Here is a 19,920-nt window from a genome sequence, read left to right on the forward strand (position 1 = left end):
TGCTGAGGAAGCGATTGTTATATAAGGGTTGTGTGTGTGTGGAGAGAGAGAGAGAGAGAGAGAGAGAGAGAGAGAGAGAGAGAGAGAGAGAGAGAGAGAGAGAGAGAGAGAGAGAGAGAATCAACCAATCACTGTGGTAGGGACTGGCATCACTGCCGCCCACACAACCTTCCCCAGCGAGTCACTGTGGGAGGGAGCGAGGGAGGGAGGGGCAATAGCGAATGGAAGGACTAAATTGTCTTATTACATGCAAATGAGGCGGCTCCACCCACGGCTGGAGGGACAACAAACCTCAAGGGGAGAGGCATTATCTGGCAACCAGAACTACGTCATTCGTAACTACCTAGCTATGTAACTACGTAACTACAAATCAGCTTATGTGTATCTTCATTACGTCAGACGTATTCTAGTCTTGTAAGGAAGTGTTTATGTCAATCAGAACGTAAAGGGTTGGGAGGCACAGCTTTGGCGAAGGGTCTGCATTAGTCCATCATTGTCATGCGTGATGTAGGTACGGACCATTATTTTCATCTCCTCCTTACGTCGATGATGGTTTCACAAAGCCTCATTTTTCATTGCGGCGAATTTGTGAGGGGAAAAAAAAGAGAATTTCACCCCCTCCCCTCTCTCTCTCTCTCTCTCTCTCTCTCTCTCTCTCTCTCTCTCTCTCTCTCTCTCCATCCGCAAGATTCGAGGATATCGCCCTTGGGCGTCGCCTTCAACACATCTTTCTCCACTTGTGAACCACCTGGAAGAAACTTGTATCTTAAATGCTACCGAGGGGAAAAAAAACTACTACATTTTGTAACTGTATATAAAAAATGAGAGAAAATGAGGAACTGTGAACGTCATCTCATATCTTGCTGTACGTGTTGGTTCGGATGATCCACTGAAGTAAAGTCTCCTACAAGTTTACTGAATCATAGATCGTGTTGAAATGTGGTCGAAGTTATAAGGTGTAGCGACATGAGGATCTGCCTCTCATAGAATCCTCTCCTTGTCTGTGTAGTCTCACTGGAGATGGATGATGAGGGGAATAAATGGGGTATGCTAACTTCTAGTCTTTTGTCAACCTGAGGATCTGGTTACGAGAGATGTTCACAGTCGCTCACTACCGTCTCAGGATTAGCTGATGTGAACACAGGTCCTGAAGCGAGCGAGGAGGTAAACCAGCACACGAACAAAGCTCTCTCTGTCTGTCTCTGACTGTCTGTTTATCTGTCTCTCTCATATGTGACCCTTTATACTGCCTTTAGGAAAAACTGGGTTACAGAGTTACGATGAGAATATTGAGTATGAGAAGAAAGAAGGACTTACAGACGAAGGATATCAAAGACTTCCGGGACAGTTAACGCTGTGAGAAATGATTGCCACAGATGTTGGGATCTGTGTGTTTTGAGAGATGGGAGGGAAAGGTATCCCTTACAGTCCTAGGAATAAAACCCAGACTTCATATCACGATTTCCTTCAAGATGATGTAATGGATGTTTACCTATGTCTCTTTGAGAGGAGCTGAGGGACGGAACCAAACTTATTGATGGTCAGGATCTTGGCAGACCTTCAACAAGAGGGTCCTAGAGAGGCATCAAAGATTGATGAAGTTTGGCAGGGACTTGGACAAGTTCTGAGACAAATTTTGTTTCATAAGGAACAGAAACGACAACCGTTCCTTCAGTTTTCTTTGATTCTGAGGTGCCTGAGGGAATCAGAAAACAGTGTTTGTGCGTGACACGTATCGACAGTTTGAGGAAAGTACCTTTTGGTGAGGAGAGAGAGCTATTTACTCTGTGTTGTGAGTGACTTCCCATTGAACTTAAAGCTAAACCAACGTTCCTAGGATGCTGTAGAACTCGTTAAGTCAGGACGAGAAAGAAGCAGAATGGCAGGGTTTTAGAATTCTTGGTAAGAACATGGATAAGGAATCTAATGAGATCCGGGACGGACTCTTTATAAACGTGAAGGGATCTTGAACAGTGGAACTTTTATTTTAAATGTTTATAAGTGATTTTTTGTATTACTTTTCATTGTGAAACTATCAGCTTAGTCTAGCTTATCTGTTACTTGTCTGTTTGTTCACTGTTGAACCTTTATGACCTTATAGCAAAAAGAATAGACTTAGGAATAGGGCCAACCAACTGTGCAACGGAGTTAGTATGAGGTACGACCAAAATAATGTGATTGCTGTTATCCAGCAATGATTGGTGGATGATGGACTGAATTCTTGTAGGTTCATTCCAAATTGTCCCCATGTCCAGCCAAACAGTGGAACATCTAAGACACGAAACTGAGGCCTTAAGAAGAAAAACAAATGTAGACTAATGGATGAACAGTTTTACGATCTGATCAGCAAGGTTCCGTCAGGACTTGTTTATAACTAAACATAAGGACCGAAAACCATCTTCCTGAAAATCCGTTTATCAAATAAAACCAGTTTTCTGTCTCTGAACCAATTTGGGGCCCATGACAAGCTTCCACATAACACAGACTCTCACGAAAACATTAACTTTCTCAAGTAAGACCTTGTAGTAAACATATACCTGACTCTTAATTTCCTTTTTAACTTCAAGAGGATTTTGCTCACCACTCTTGCCTTGTGCCCTGGGCTCTGGGGCTTCGTGGGATTAACCCACGCTCCCCCAGTGCACGGCTGGTCGAGGAATCTATCGCTGATGACTGCCTCCTGAAGCCAGGCCTCCTTCCCTCCTCCTAGGGTTTCCACACCCTCCACTCCCTCCTGCCTCCTCGACCCGCTGAGAGGGTTTTTATCCTTACCCTTAATGAAGACAATAACCTCACATGCCATCGTGAGATGGGGAAGATTAACACCAGTGAAGGGTGGGGTGAGGGGCTGACAAGTTGTTGATTACCAGGGTGGTGTAAAGAGGGTGGGGAAGGAATGGGGAGAAAGTAGGAAGGGGAGAGGACGAGGCTGGCACAGGACTGGGAGACAATGGTAAAGAGAGGGTGTGGGGAGCGTTAGGATGGGAGAGAGTGTGGGAAAGGCAGCTTGATGTTCGTGGAACAGGGAGGAGGAGCAGCTGGTGCACAAGTCCTCTGGAAATGGTACGTGGGTGATCATCCCACCTGGACATGGGTAATGGACGTGTACAATCTAGACGTGGGAGATGGATACCTCCCACCGCTTGGATACGGGTAAGGGAGGTGTGCTTTCTAGAGTGTGAGGTTCCTCAAACCATTTCCACCCTAGAGGGAAGTGCGCGCGTTTCCTCAACGTAGACAGTATTTCTCTACACTTCCTAGACTCTGTAAGTGGATCTCCACAACCGCTCGCAAAGTACATCTGGTCGTGGATGTCTGAATACCTTTATCACTTCGTCTATAAATTCTAAATCAGCAATATGTATTAGATGACGAGAGGAATACTCCCTCTTAAACTTTAATCAGTGTTGCTACCCCACACACTTTCTTCCAGTTCTCACAATTCAATAGAAAAGCGTCTAAAGTTTCCTGAGGCCATGAATCCTATTCGGGAGGGGAAGAAACAAACCTGTGACGGTGAAAGACACACGTGACACACTGAGCTGTATGGTATCCAGTGGTAGTGATGGAGAACAAAGGAAAATGCAGAGATCTCTCGTCTGTTCCTGAGCCTAATGTTATATCCCGTGTCGTCACAGTGTAAACCTCCTTTCACTTCTTTGTTTACCAACATGAAGGTTTTCCTGTTCATGTTTGTGTGTGAAACTATTAAGTTATCTATTTGTGATTACCTGTTTACATAGTACGGGGAGGGATTTCTATATTCGGGACTCCTATCGCCTGAACTTATTCAATTATTATAGAATTTCTTAAACTTTAGTACGGTGTCAGCATTCACAATTCCATCGCTAGTGTCTGTGTGTGCGTGTGTTTGTGTACTTCACTGTTCTATGTACCAATTTGTACTGTGCCCGGAGGGAGCTTTGCTCTCTTTGAGTCCCTTCTCTTGAAAATTCTTTTTTCTTATCAAACAACTTTTTTAATTCATATAAGGTGCCTCCATTAACCATGTCCTCAGTCATTCTACTTCGTGTATGTGTATGTATGTGTGTGTGTGTGTGTGTGTGTGTGTGTGTGTGTGTGCTGGGTACACGAATGCATGGTTAATGGAGCCTAAACATGCGACTGTCTCAATAAGCTAATTGTCCTGTAAGTATGTATATGTAACTGTATACATTGTTGTGCACATATGTTTACGTGTTATGTGGGAGCCTATGCATGTTTCCTATGCTTGCATGTATGCTTGCAGTTGTGGCGGCCTCATATACCCTCTCTCTCTCTCTCTTTTCATAACAACCTCACACTCCTATATCCTGACTCACAGTGACAAACGAAGCATTGTAGTCCCAGAACGAAGAAAATTTCACTGTTACCCGCACTACAGTGAGGAAAGATGAGGAGAGTGTAAGTGGTACGACTCTCCCAGCTGTAGTGCCCAGCTGTGGTGCCCAGTGATGGTGAGGTAGCTGGTGCGACGCCCCCAGCTGTAGTGACCAGCTGTAGTGCCCAGTGATGGTGAGGTAGGTGTTACGCGTCCCCCAGCTGTAGTGACCAGCTGTAGTGCCCAGTGATGGTGAGGTAGGTGTTACGCGTCCCCCAGCTGTAGTGCCCAGCTGTAGTGCCCAGTGATGGTGAGGTAGCTGGTGCGACGCCTCCACCATGCAGCACAACTCCCCACTTGTAGTTCCTGGTGATGGGGAGTAGGTAAGCTTCACGACCCATACCCCCTCACCCTCCTCCGTGCAGTCCCTGGTTGGAGGAGAGTAATTGGTGTGACACATCCTCCCTCCTCCCCCTTACCGCTACGCCCCTTCCCCTCACCCATCATACTGAGGAGGAAATTCTCTAATTAGACGATCTCTTGGGAGGAATGTCAAGCACTCTTGTCCAGTCAGGATTCTTGTCTCTCGTTCATGCCCTGAGCACAGTGCGGATCTGAAGGTCGAAGTTTCCACACTGGCCTAGCTAGATGTCAGCCATGACTTCCCACCTGAAGACGAACTTCAACTTGCGTCTTGACACCTGGACGGTAACATTCACCTAATGGTGACTAATGAAGGAAAATTTGATGATAAAACAACGACAAAGAACTCGCGTTACCTCGTGCTGTCTGGTGGGTCTGCCAGCACTCGTCCGACACTCTGTATAGCAATACCTCAAAAAAACCACGTTATAATGATCCATTCACTCGCTAATCCAACTCATTATGAGGCAAAACAAAGGCTTTAGTGAGGTACAGAAGTTCATGACGTCGTGAAGTCGTCTGGAATAACTTCACACACACGAAATGTAGATAGTTTGTTTCTATTTGTACAGGTAATCTGGAAACTTTCTAGTGTAAGTCGAGTAAGAGATGAATAGAGATATTACAACAGAGGTGGTGCAGAAAAAGACAGGAAGAGAGTATCAGTGAGAGACATGTTTTTGTTCCCTTCGTCAGGTGTGTGTGTGTGTGTGTGTGTGTGTGTGTGTGTGTGTGTGTGGAAGGCCCGTCTTCACTCCTGGTGTCTAGATGATGGGATCTGATGTCCTCCTCAGGCTCTGAGTCACCCATGATGTCTGGGGATGAGGCTCCAGGATCATCCATGATGTCTTTAGGATCTAAATCCTTTCTCCCGATTACTTTATTACCTGAAATCCTCATTTCCCGAACATATTCGAGATCCAAACACATTAGGATCTGAAACGCTCATTTCCCGAAGATATTACTCAGTCGAACGCCTTGCTGTCTTAATTCTTCGTGTTCGGAACACTTGCATCTCTGAGTTCGTCAAGTCTTCAACTGTTTAGATCCCTTTTCGAACAGTTACTGCTCCGGACACTTCTACTCTTAACAGCCTTGGGCTCGAAACCCTTCACAACTCAGCGTAAGGGTCCAACGTCAAAGTTTCAAGCCATCAAGGTACATTTTCCATAAAGATGGTACTTAAGGCTTGTTTCCCCTTGATAGTGGCATTTAAGGTCTCGCTTACCAGTAATTAAGTTAATTAGACGTTGTTTTAGAGAAAGGAGAGGTTATTATGAGCGTTTTTTTCCCTCCTGCTAAACCTGATGGACTCTAAGTGAAGTAAATATGGTTGGGCATAACGTTTAGATAATTACGTTCGTAGCACAATGATCAACGCTTAAAACTGCAGCAAAACCTAAAGAGTCAGGAGAGTGACAATCCTCCTGCACGCATCAGAGGTGAGGAACAGGTTCCCCGGGTTTCCAAAACTGTAGCGGTTAATGAAGTGCAGAGGAATGTGTCTTGGGCCTCTGGTGGCAACAAAAGAATCTCTGTTAGAGATGGAGATTCTCTTAGACAATGTCAGACCATAAGACAGACGGGAATAATTCCGAAATATTGTCACAGTATCAGAGACGACATGCAGATATGTGCCAAGTGAAGGGAAACGCCTGTGACTGACAAGTAATACATTAGAAGTAAAAGATATTGAATGGATACCAGACGTCACAGAGACAAGATTCTTCTTGAAGACGCAACATTCACCAGGGAAGGATGTCTGGCAGCAGATGCTGATGCCTCAGAAAAACATGAATATCTTTCTGTTTTCATTGTCTTCAGTGGCCACACAGAATATCCACTCTCATAGAAATGTGAGTCAGACATTCGTACAAATGCAATGTGAATATCTGAAAAGAGGTAGAAAAACTGACTATCTCAATATCTTTTAGTGGTACACTGGCCTTTACAGGATGGGGTAGAACATGTAACCTTACAAAAGCAGAAGAGAATGAACCAACGAAGCTTCGAAGAGAAAACAGAGAAGTTCCGAACACTAGGTGAGGGCGGGAAGACTCAGTATCTATGCCCAAGACACACCAGAATTCGTCTGCTTCGTATTTACCAAAGACTTCGGAAACTGAGTTTTGTCAATTGGAACATAGGGTACGGTAGACTCGTTTCATATTCTGCCATGCTAGGACCCACAATTGATCAACCAAGAAGAGGAAATGCTTCTATCACCAACCCCATGTCCCACCTTCCACTCCTGACTGCTGGAACAGACTGGAACAAGACGGAAATGCTCGTGTCATGGAATGAATATATGAAACACCGAGGTCGAGCCTGTACTGAGACTGTTGTTGTCTTCTGTTCATTCATGCTCGTGACTCGTGCTCAAGTGGTCCCACCATCCCTCGCTGATAGACTCTGGTTCAATGAAAGGTACAAACTACATACACAATTGACGATCTCGACTGTCAGGTCAGGTCTCATTCCGAAGTAAATGAGGAACAAGAACATGACCTCAGGTACACCAGACATCCTGTCCACACACACACACACACACACACACACACACACACACACACACACACACACACACACACACACAACAGGCCTTCGTGGTGTAGCTGTTCTATATGAAATGGATTTGGCAATATCATCTTTTCTATAACCTGTTTTGTGTTGGTAGAAATTGCTCATATAGAAGGGTACCTGGACTTTTAATATTATCCTTATCATGCTGTCTATCACCACCGTATTAAAAGGAAGCTGAATAAAATAATGGTTTTAATGTCGATGATATTAAAGGAGATGACCATCTTACGTTTTCGATTAGCTGATTGCGACTACCGGTCGTTGATTGGTAGGGGGATTAGCTCAATCGAATCACGTGACTGACTGATCAGCTGAGAAGAGAAAAATTATTCAGAGGAAAAGGTCTCTCTCTCTCTCTCTCTCTCTCTCTCTCTCTCTCTCTCTCTCTCTCTCTCTCTCTCTCTCTCTCTCTCTCTCTCTATCTATCTATCTATCTATCTATCTCCCAATTCACCCATCTATTCATCTTACTATAAGAGAACCTATCTGTTTATCTATCTATCTAGCTATTTTCCTTTATGTCTACATGTCTCTCTTCCTATCTATATATCTATCTATATATCTCTATTGATCTATTTATCTACCTACCTAGCTACCTATTTGTCTATCTATTTACCTGTCTCTATTTACCCTTCCCTCATGCTATCCCAAACAGCAAAATCCTGTCTCCTCTCCGATCCACCAAGCTCCAGTGATAGACTCCCTCACTTCATAACAAGACACTTACAGCCAAAACCTCAACCAGTTCAGGGATTTATTTGTATAGACGTATATCAAATATCGTCTTCACAGTCAACTATGAAAGGTGGCTTCAGGAGGATCACAATATTAACATACTATTACATTCGTGCCCTGGCGGGTTGGCATGACTAATTCACTCGTTACCATATAGTTGTTCCAGGACAAAAACTCATGATGAAAGAAATCTTTATCTTTTATCATCTTTGCTATTTCCCCTTTAACCACCATTATCTTTTGATTACAGTTATTTCCAGGTCCCAGTAAGGCTCAGACGTGAGCTTGCACCACCAGCCCACCATGATACACATCATGTAAGTCGAGAAGGCGAGGTCTATAATGGCATCTATTTTCTCCCCCTTTCCTCCATTCACCCGATTTCTTTGAGGAAATAAATGGAAGAGAATAATAGGACCTGAGGGAGATGAGACGGAAAGGGAAAGGGAGATGGAGAGGTGGAATAGGAGCGTGGGAAGGACCGGGAGAGAGAGAGAGAGAGAGAGAGAGAGAGAGAGAGAGAGAGAGAGAGAGAGAGAGAGAGAGAGAGAGAGAGAGAGAGAGAGAGAGAGAGAGAGAGGAGGGTGCCGGTCAAGGACACGATCCTGGAGTCAGTGGGGGAGGGGATGGCTGGAACAGCCAAAAGATGACAGGAAGTTCGAATCATTCCCAATGGACCTTTAGGATCTGATGGTGTTTACTGGGTTACGAAGGATTGGTTGGCAGGGATAAGATGATCTCTCTCTCTCTCTCTCTCTCTCTTCTCTCTCTCTCTCTCTCTCTCTCTCTCTCTCTCTCTCTCTCTCTCTCTCTCTCAAAATCTTACCTCTTCTCTTCTGTTAAACACACACACAAACGCATTAATACATACTTGAATACACAGAAAGGAGCACAAATACACACACACACACATACACACACACACACACACACACACACACACACACACACACACACACACACACAGACACACACACACATACATGCACAAAACACAAGAACAGACAGAGACAGGCAGAGAGACATACAGACAGACAGACACAAAACTCTCTATCTTGATCTGATAGTCGTCAACGTCACCAGAGCTTTTACCAAATTTCCCATCAGTTTGCAACATCCTCTCGATACCAAGAGAATACCAGATAACAGAGGAACACAAGACCTCCAAACTCTCAAACAGAATAAGATGACTTTACCAACCCATTAGAATAAACAGTAACTCCTGTTTTAACAGTGTAACGGCAGTCTGTTACCTGTTGTTAACCTTAGAGGGCTACCAGCCGTGTCAAATATCAACTCATCATTTCATTAAACCCGTCACTCTAATCTGCATAATTGATGAATAAGCTTGATTTGCCTTAATGGTGGGAGATCATGTTAACATAAACGAGACTTGGTGTATAGCGTGTAGATTGTGTCCCACAACGCGAATGGAGTCTAGAGTTTCTATCTAGTACCAAACATTACGTGATGTCAGACTTAAAGACTAAGTGACAGAAAAAAAAGGGAAGGGAATATGGGTTAGGTGGGAGGGTAGGAAGGTCGTGATGGATGGGAGGCGGGAGGGAGAAAAAGGGGAAGTGATGGATAGGAGGAGCCACCACTGTTGGCCATGGTGACAACACTAATATTTGGCAGTGCAGGAGGTGTTGACGGTAAGGGTATTTACGTGGGAGAGAGAGAGAGAGAGAGAGAGAGAGAGAGAGAGAGAGAGAGAGAGAGAGAGAGAGAGAGAGAGAGATTATATCATAATCTATCACAGATTACCTGTTACTTTTCTTATCTTTCTACCTTTTATCATTTTTAGATTCGGATATCAAACAGCTTTGTTTTCAAGATTTTTTTTTTCACTATATCTTTTCAAAAGTTATTTTGAAATCTTTCTCTAAGATTCATATTTCAAAGTCAGTATTACAAGCTTTCTACCCTATGACTAACTTCTTTTCTAAACACACACACACATACGACAGAGAGAACAAGGAAAATTTGGAATTTTATAAAGTACAGAGTAATTGCTGATGACTACTTGCATACAACGGGAGAACAGACAAATGGATATCAGTGACGTATGGATAGACAGATGTCCTACTCGTGGATAGACAGATGTCCCACTCGTGGATAGGAACAAGTCCTGGATAGGAAGGTGGGAGGCTGAGGAGGTTGAGTGGGGGGGAGGACACTCGCGTGACCAAAGATCCCTCGTGATCTTGGTCAATTCAGGTCACAGGATGGGCTAGGAGTGGCCTACTGAGCCTTTGGTAGATTGTTTCTTTCAAGTGTTATCTACCAATCAACAACTTATGACTGACTTCCAAGACATCTCTCGAGGTCAAGCAAGGCCACACCCCATCCCCCTTCCCTCATGACCTCCCAACTTGTCATATCTCACCAGAAAATTGAGAGATCCTTTCGGCAACGGGGATATATATACATACATATATATATATATATATATATATATATATATATATATATATATATATATATATATATATATATATATATATATATATATATATATATATATATGTGTGTGTGTGTGTGTGTGTGTGTGTGTGTGTGTGTGTGTGTGTACATGCAAGTGTATGTCGGTGGGTTGGGTCATTCTTTCGTCTGTTTCCTTGCGCTACCTCGCTAACGCGGAAGACAGCGACAAAATATGATAAATATATATATATATATATATATATATATATATATATATATATATATATATATATATATATATATATATATATATATATATATACGTTCATGCGTGCTCTCTATTGTATTTTGCATGTCCGGGTTTGTATACAACACACACACTTGGTATTGAAACGCGGGTGGGCGACCCCGTAGAGTTTTACCGCTACCCGACGAGTGTCCAAATTGACGCCTGATGCCCCACAAACAAAAGCTGTTTGCAACTACCTCAACGAGGTTATATGGCTGTTAGGGAAGACACGTATGTATGGTAGGACTTCAGGTACACCATAAACAAATCTTGATGAAAAATGCCATTACAATTCCCACCAAGAGTCGTCGCTCTATCTCCATTTAATTTCGACTAAATGTGGGTTCATTTTCTCATACTTTCACTGCTGTAACTCATTTACCTTTAACCAGTAACTCTTACGTCTCTAAGAACTAATCCACACAACCTCCAAGAACATATTGACACTCTCAATAACACACTGTTGCCGTCCTGGACTGGGAGGTAGGAGGAGCTTCAAGCAACATGATCAATTTCCTGCCAGCGAGCCAAGTGGGGTTTGAACCTCGAGAGCAGACAAGACGACCTCTGCTCTTTTATTCGACAGATCCTTCATTCTAGACGCTGCTATCATTATCATTATCATTATTATTATTATCATTATTATCATCATTATCATTATTATTATCATTATCATTATTATTATTATTACTATCATTATTATTATTATTATTATTATTGTTATTACTATTATTATTATCATTACTATATTCGTTATTACTATTATTATCATCATTATCATTAGAATTATTACCATAATTGTTTTCACCATTACTATCATTATCATTACTAGTAGCATTATTCTACCATTACTGGTAGCCCTTGTGGCTGGCCAGGGCCTGGCTCCACCATCGTGACAAGGAAGTGATTTCACTCGAGCCTGGCAGGAGTGAGGTGGAGGCCCTGATGGAGGAGATAGGATGCGCCAGCAGGATCATTATCCTGCCAAGAGAGGACTCCACAGTCCACGGCCGCAGGAGAGGACGTCCTCCATGTAGTGGTGAACCTTATGGTTCGGGGAGACCTAAAGTGTTTTTGTTTCTGTGCTTTGACACAGGTTTTTTTTTTTCTATTCTTTATTGTGTGAAGGAAATTCACATACTGCTACTGCTACTACTACTACGGCTACTGCTACTGCCACTACTACTACTACTACTACTACTACTACTACTACTACTACTACTACTACTACTACTACTACTTCTACTGCTGCTGCCACTATTAGTGTTACTACTTCCACTGCTACTACTGCTACTAAAACTACTTCTACTGCTGATACTGCTACTACTACCATTATCACTACTACTACTACTACTACTACTACTACTACTACTACCACTACTACTACTACCACTACTACTACCATTAATTCTACAACCTGCTTACATAAATACAAACAGCGCTAGAGTGTGTAATGCAGCGCATTTCACAAGTTATCAAACTAATACCAAAATACTAAGCACAATCGTTTGAACTTTATATGGCGTAGGTTACACTCTCGACCCTTTAGACAGACCATTAAAAGACAGAGTTTAAATCCTTTTCATCTATACACCAAATACGTATTTCAGGGTCGGTTGAAAATCCTTTCACTACCATTTGTTTCTCAGGTACACGGAGTTCGATACCCAGTGAACTGTGTAACAAATCTGTACCCTGGGATCATTAAATTATACTTTCACCGATGCCAATCCGATTTTCAGGTACATACATTCTAAATCTCCATTTCTTATTACATAATGGATGGTGCATATGTTCATCATTTGCAAATTAGTTCTAGGTATGTAAATGGCGTGATTGAATTACCAAGGAAATTCCTTAGTTACGGCAAACGAAGCAATGTGTCTTACTGTTGAAATCTATTGAAGCCCTGTTACCTTCACTGGAAGGTGAGTTAGCTCTTTTTCACTCGCTCACACACACACACACACACACACACACACACACACACACACACACACACACACACACACACACACACACTTCCAAAGACTACAAGGTATGAAACTCGATTTAACAACGATTCAAAAATACCTCCTTAAAGTAATTCTCTCTTAGGGGCCATTTACACGTAGAATCTGATCTCACCCATCGCCTTTATGGTTTAACTCCTTACAGTGCAGTATGAGTGCCCTTAACTCTTCTCATACGTCTTTGTGACCGCTGAAAGGCTCTACGACTTTATCACAGGAAGCTATGGAATATATTGCACTCATACGAATCACGTTACAGCGAAGGTGTCAACGTAAACAAAAGGATTGTCGAAACTTGATGTCTTTCTCCTGGGGAAAATATATTCACTTCCTCGATTAGGCAGTGATAAATTCCCTCTTCCTCACTGATTCTCTTTGCACATTCCATATGCTTATTGTCATCCTTGTCTTTGCATATTCCATATACTTATTGACATTCTTGTCTTTCCTCCATCTCACCAATGGGCCTTAATCTCTCATGGCCTCACCATCTCTACTAAACCTCACCGTCTGTGAAGTGCACAAATTCATTCTTTTTTCTTAGAGTCTCTCTCTTTAAATCTTCTCCTTCTGTCTGCCAACCTTAGATGATTTCTTCACCGTCTAGATATCAATACCTACTAAATCCCCTCTGGTCTAAATCTCCCTCTTCTTTAAATCTCTTCATCTCAAATGACTTTCTGATAATCATCCCTTTAAATTGTAAGCTTTTCGGCATCTTTTTTTTTTTTTCCTCCCTAAATAACGCAGATGTTCCGTAACCTTTCATTTATGTTTTGTTATCACAAGTATATATCTTATTCTCCGGAAGTACAACGTCTCCAATAATGATCTCTTTTGAGACGTATTTCTCCTGGATCACTTCCATTTCTAAATTCCTCGTTCTAACTGTATGTCATCTTTCTTTCTAAACGAATTTCTGAACTAAATCTTGTCCCCCTCCCGTAATGCCCTTGATAGCTACATCAATTACTTCACTAAATCTTATTCTCCATATGCCTCCGTCCGTTCTGACTCTCTACCTCTTCTGATTCCTCAACCCCGATACTTCCCTACCTGTACCAATCCCCCAGACCTTACCTAAATCCCCATTCCTCGTTAGATCTTCAGCCTCTGCAAATTCCCTTTACCTCATCCTGATTGCTCAAGACGTTTCTTCCCCCCAAAAGGGTATAATTGAATGTGGTTCGGCCAACTTTTACCATCAAGATGAAAAAAAATAATCTTTTCTAAAACGAAATTCTTCTCCCTTACGTATAAGTCTCACGGAACTCGTTTGTGGGTAAGATTCAACCAAAAGTCATCATAAGTCTTCCGAAAAGACTCATTCCTCCTATATGTAGTGAGGGTCATGAATTATAAAAATTCACTTTAAGATCTATTGTGAGACTTTAAGGAACATATTACTCTTGAAGGAAAGTGGTCTTGTTTTCAGAAGTGAACTACAATTGACTTCCTTCACTTGATAAAAATATAAGTTCAGATCCAGAAATCAATTTCACACTGTCCCCGAATTGGTCGACTTTGACCCTCGCACCAGCGAACCGACATGTGTTGTGCATTGTCCAGGGTCCAGGTAGCTGGTCCAGAGGTACTTGTTGGAGGGTCAGGTGGTCCAGAGGTGGTTGCTCGGTGACAGGTGGTCCAGAAATCGTTGCTGGGTGTCAGGTGGTTGAGAAATGTAACTTTAAGTTGTTGAAAAGTGTATTTGAATATCTATGTGTCTCATAGAGTACCCTAATACCTATCTAGATGCCACACAGTATATCTAGGTAGCCTTAAGGCGTCGCTCGTGAGGTGACTGCATCAAATATCATCACAGGTCACAAAAGGTCATAGGTCACGCCCTTTGGTTACGGTATTTCACATTAATTTTGTTTGCTTTTCGTAATGAAGCAACCAATGAAATATTCATGACAAGTTTATCGAAGATTCGTTTGTTTTGCTGAAAAAAATACTGAATGTTACAAAAAAACCTAAATACGATGTTGATGTACAGAAAGGGAAGCCAAGTTCTCCGGCAGCACATATCAATATTCTATATATTGAGGAGTTAGATTCAATCAGAGATACGGACGGAGTTTTCTATACCAGTCTATTTACCCAGTTCTTTGCTCCTGTACCCTCCCATCTGTCCATAGGACCAATGGTAGGCTACATATATAAAGAGAGAGAGAGAGAGAGAGAGAGAGAGAGAGAGAGAGAGAGAGAGAGAGAGAGAGAGAGAGAGAGAGAGAGAGAGAGAGAGAGTATGTAGCTAGGTTATTGAAGGTAGGCAGTTTGATTAATTGGGAAAGACAGCTGGGGGTCGAACCCAGAGGTGAAATGTGAAGGGGGAGACATGAATAAATAGTGAGTGAGGGGGAGGAATGAGTAAACAATGAGTAAGGGGGAGGGCTGAGTGAGCAGTGGTTGAAGGACGGGAGGGGGGTGGGGGAGGAGAGGTAGGAGCGGAGACATAACCAAGGAGGGGAGGAGAAGTGAGAATAATTGTCATATTTTCTATCTCACAAACTCTCTCTCTCTCTCTCTCTCTCTCTCTCTCTCTCTCTCTCTCTCTCTCTCTCTCTCTCTCTCTCCCGAATCACAATGGGCTATTTACATTGCCAGAAGGAGGGGATGCAGGATGAATGTGGGGCCCACATACTCCCTTGTACACTTCACCATCAAACACATTAATCTCTTTTCTCCCTCTCAGAAATAGAGATGATCCAATTGACTCGAATCTTAATCTCTTGACGAAAATATCATTATATCTCTTTCCTGATGAAGTTCAAGATGATTGTAACTCAGGATCACTCCAGTCTACTCTGTCTGCTGTTCACCATCGGCCCTGTCTACAGTCAGCACCATGTTGACCATGGTGTTTCACCCCTCACATCAGCCACCACGTCTCCCCAGTGTTACCATTCCCTTCCACAAACGACTCAATGCAACGACCACCACTCTCCTTTAACAACGAGTCCTTCTCTAAGGTCCTTGTGTTTCCCTCCTAAACTTGAAGGACGACCCATCCCCTTTGGTTACTGGTAGGTGCTGGGTCGTACAAGTCGTCATAAGCTTAAGAGAAATAGGGTACGACTCCATCCTCCTCCCCTCCCCCAGCACGACCCCCACATCAATGACCTAAATTGTACAAAAAAGACTGAATAAAAAGACATCTAGTAAAAACCCCACACGATAATGGCCCTTTTGCCCTTGTGACAGAGTGTGTGAATTCGGTCAAGATCGCAAATGCTGCTTTGGTTCGAGTCTCATTGATGATGAACGACACGAACCAGTGAAAAATAAAGAACTTTGATATACGTACGTACCCCTCACCCTGTCCGGATACCAAGGTATACATACGTACCCCTCACCATGTCCGGATACCAAGGTATTTGAGTCTTCTATTGGATTTCTGATACTCTCTGTCCATATACTAAAAGGATTATCATCATTTATTGTATTTACCAACGCTGTTATCATCACTCCTTTCACAGCTGATCACGTGATTTTGAAGCTACGTATCGCTAGTGTGACGTCACAACACACTACTGCTACAAGAGAAAGATGTAGAGTAAGCATGGTGTAGTGTATGCTACGTGGCCACGTCTCCATTTATAGTGGTGGGATGGGGGGAGGAGCCCTCTGCTGTACTATCCTGTCTCTATCTATGGTGGCGGGTGAGGAGGAGCCTTCTGCTTTACTATCATACTCATATCCTCCCAAACTTTCCATCCTACTCCTCAGTCCCATCATCTCGGCCTCCCAATCTTCCTTCCCACTCCCCAGCCCTACCATCCAGTACTCCCAACCATCCTCCCCTACTCCCCAGCCCCGCCACCCCAGCATCTCGCCTCAGGCCTCGACACTTTTTGTCTCCATCTCGCCCTTCATATCCTGCCCTCACATACAGAGTTTTAAAAGGGGTGAAGCTTTAACGTAATGTGTGTATGACGAGAGAGAGAGAGAGAGAGAGAGAGAGAGAGAGAGAGAGAGAGAGAGAGAGAGAGAGAGAGAGAGAGAGAGAGAATATGAGGCACACAGAGTTTACAGTGATACTCAGACCACACAGACCCACATTCTAAGCGAGGCGGTCTGGCCTTAAAAAAAACCTAGTGATATAGTAAACATCGTGACAAGTGAGAAGTTAAAACGGGAATTACTTGACAGGTTTATGTCAGAGGATGTCCTGTTCAGTCAATAGCCTCACATGTATCCACTCCAGTTGTCAGCTGCTCAGTACATCACTATAACATCAGGTTCCACGAGTTTTCCCTCTGTTATCAGCAGCTCCGGGCTTACCAATCACCCCCGCCGTGGATATACATGAGGACGAAGCCAAAGGAATTGGTATTTCCTCCTCGAGTATAATATGCGAGGATCTGGGAAGGAGTGAAAATTGTGGATCGGGAAAGAACTGAATATTGCAGGTCCCGCGGGAAATTATTATCTCGCACCTGATCTTTCCTTGGTCGCAGGGGACCATCGGGGGTCGAGGTTGGCGGCATAGATCCCGTGTAACGCCTCACCCGAGACCTACGATTCTGCCAATTATCGGCGCTGCCATCCCCTAGGGCCGCCCTATAAGCTGAACTCGAGAAAGTCGGGTGTTTCTCACTCCCAGGTCGAAGGACGCCGGTACGGTCGCCGCAGCGGACACATGACGGCACGATTGGGTCGCAAGATTCTTGGAATGCTCTCTCTCTCTCTCTCTCTCTCTCTCTCTCTCTCTCTCTCTCTCTCTCTCTCTCTCTCTCTCTCTCGTTACGCCTTCCTTCAAGTCCGTCCACGTGAGAGGGAGAGTACATTCCGCTACCCAAACTTCATTCGAACACAATGGAGGAGACGGGAGGAGCCGGGCAGAACTGGGAGGAGCCGGGAGGGGCCGGGCAGAACTGGGAGGAGCCGGGAGGGGCCGGGGGGAACCGGAAGGAGCCGGGAGGGGCCGGGGGGAACCGGAAGGAGTCGGGAGGAGCCCTTGTGTCGATCCTGAGAACGACGATCGGGACCGTACCCTCAAACCTCCTCAATATAAACAAAGAGGATGAGGATGGGGAAGGGAAAAGAGAGTGATAAAGTAATGGAAGAGACGTGGGAGAAGAGGCGAGAGAGGATAGTGGTGAGAAGATGGAAGGTTCAGTAAGAACACGAGGATGTGTACTTTAATATGATCCTCAGATAGAGAGGGAGTTCAAGCCAGTCACTCAGAACAGCATTTCATACTGACCATATATTTTGAAACGATCACTCACAGCATATCATCAGGTCATACTCGTCAGACCCGACACGAGCGATCCTTCTTAATCATTCATATCAAATTATTTCAGGCAAATCAAAGTGACTTCAATAACGTCATCCACAACCAGAGGCTGACGCATTCCACTCCTGAGCGTCAGTTCGCAATAAACTGACGGGTCATGTCATCCTGAAAACAGCCTTTTTGAAAAGTAAACTGAACAGCAGTCACCTTGAAAGCCGTCCACCATTCACAGACGTCCACTGTCATACGAGGTGATCCACAGGGCGTACATGGGTCTTCATACTCATTCCTCCATTCCACCTACGCCCCTTCGTCCCCCAGTAAATGTCTCCCTCTCACCCATACGTACCCTATCCCACTTCCTCCCACACACATCCAGCATGGTTAATCTCCCTTCATCTATCCTTTCAACGCGTCCTTCGTACCGTGCAAGACCCTCCCTTGCTACAGCCACTTGGGGTCTTCCCCCACACCTTCCTAGCCATGTGTAACGCCGGCTGAGATAGCCTTCTCCTTCCTTCTACAATTTCAATCATCTGATCCATTTTTTCCTTAAATCCCGTCGGAGGATCTGGTTTAGGAATGAGAATCTTAGGATATTAAAGAAGCCAACTTAAATTCTACATCCGTAACAGGATCTTGGCTATACATAAAACAAGGAATCTGCGTCGCAGTCTAGGAAAAAAAAAGAGAGAATATTTTCGTGGAAGAGGTGATCAAAAAATCACAGAGGAGAGGAGTGACTCGTATGACAGACCAGCGAGCCAGCCCGTTAGGTTAATATGCTTCGAAGGGAAATCTGAAGCCTCAGGTAACCTTACAGTCAAACATGGACGCATGGAAGGGAGGGACAGACAAACGACACATAAACATACGGAAAAGGACAGTCAAAATGATGCAAAGATAGGAAAGACTGACTGACGGCTGAACTGATTCTCATATAAACGGATGGAAATGATAGATGTGAATGTATATATATATATATATATATATATATATATATATATATATATATATATATATATATATATATATATATATATATAGGGACGAAAGTTAAACGGATATGTAGAAGGATGGCTATGTAGATGGCCAGCGGATGGAAGGACGGAGAGAGAAGATGAAAGGAATATTCAGCTGAAAGAGAATGCAGGAGATGGAAATGAGCCAGCGTTGTAGCAGGTGTATTATGTACGAGTAAGAGGTCATGCGCGTGGCGGGGTCAGAGGTCATCCTGTTATCCAGTTATCACAAAGGTTATCCCCGTGATGCCCTGTTATCACAAACGTTATCTTAGGATATGTAATCTTTCCTTACTCATTACCACCTTATTCATCTCTCTTACTCATTTCGCCTTACTCATTTCCACCATACTTTTTACCCATTACTCACATCTACTTACTCACAAACCTCTTGCCACCCCATTACTCAACAATTTTCATCATCCCTGACTCACCCTCCTTCACCCACTTCTCCCTTACTCATCTCTCCCTTACTCACGTACTTATATTCATTCCACCTACCGCCCTAACCACCTCCTACTGTCCACCTCCACTAACCCAGATCCATTCATCCACATCTGTTCATCCACAGTCCATCATCCACTTCTAATCACAAACTCTCCTTTTACGCACCCTTGCCTGCCTCTCCCCCTTACTTAGTGCCAGTTCTAAACTTGTAATATCTTTCTACGAATCTCAGCAACTGTCATTACAACTTCCGTTACTAATTAGAGATACTTGAGAGAGAGAGAGAGAGAGAGAGAGAGAGAGAGAGAGAGAGAGAGAGAGAGAGAGAGAGAGAGAGAGAGAGAGCGAGAGAGAGAGACTGACCGTTTAAGAGATTCCAAGAAAGCCACAGTAGGAGTGAAAAAGTATTGATAACA

At 43.5% G+C, this 19,920-nt stretch overlaps 1 protein-coding gene across 1 annotated transcript in view; it reads right to left on the reverse strand.

Moving 5' to 3' along the window:
- CngA (Cyclic nucleotide-gated ion channel subunit A) overlaps positions 1–19,920 on the reverse strand; it is a 186,061-nt gene that overhangs the window by 73,385 nt on the left and 92,756 nt on the right. The window lies entirely within an intron of this gene.

The sequence above is a fragment of the Panulirus ornatus genome, chromosome 71 (genome assembly GCF_036320965.1).
Source record: "Panulirus ornatus isolate Po-2019 chromosome 71, ASM3632096v1, whole genome shotgun sequence".
Lineage (NCBI taxonomy): Eukaryota > Metazoa > Arthropoda > Malacostraca > Decapoda > Palinuridae > Panulirus > Panulirus ornatus.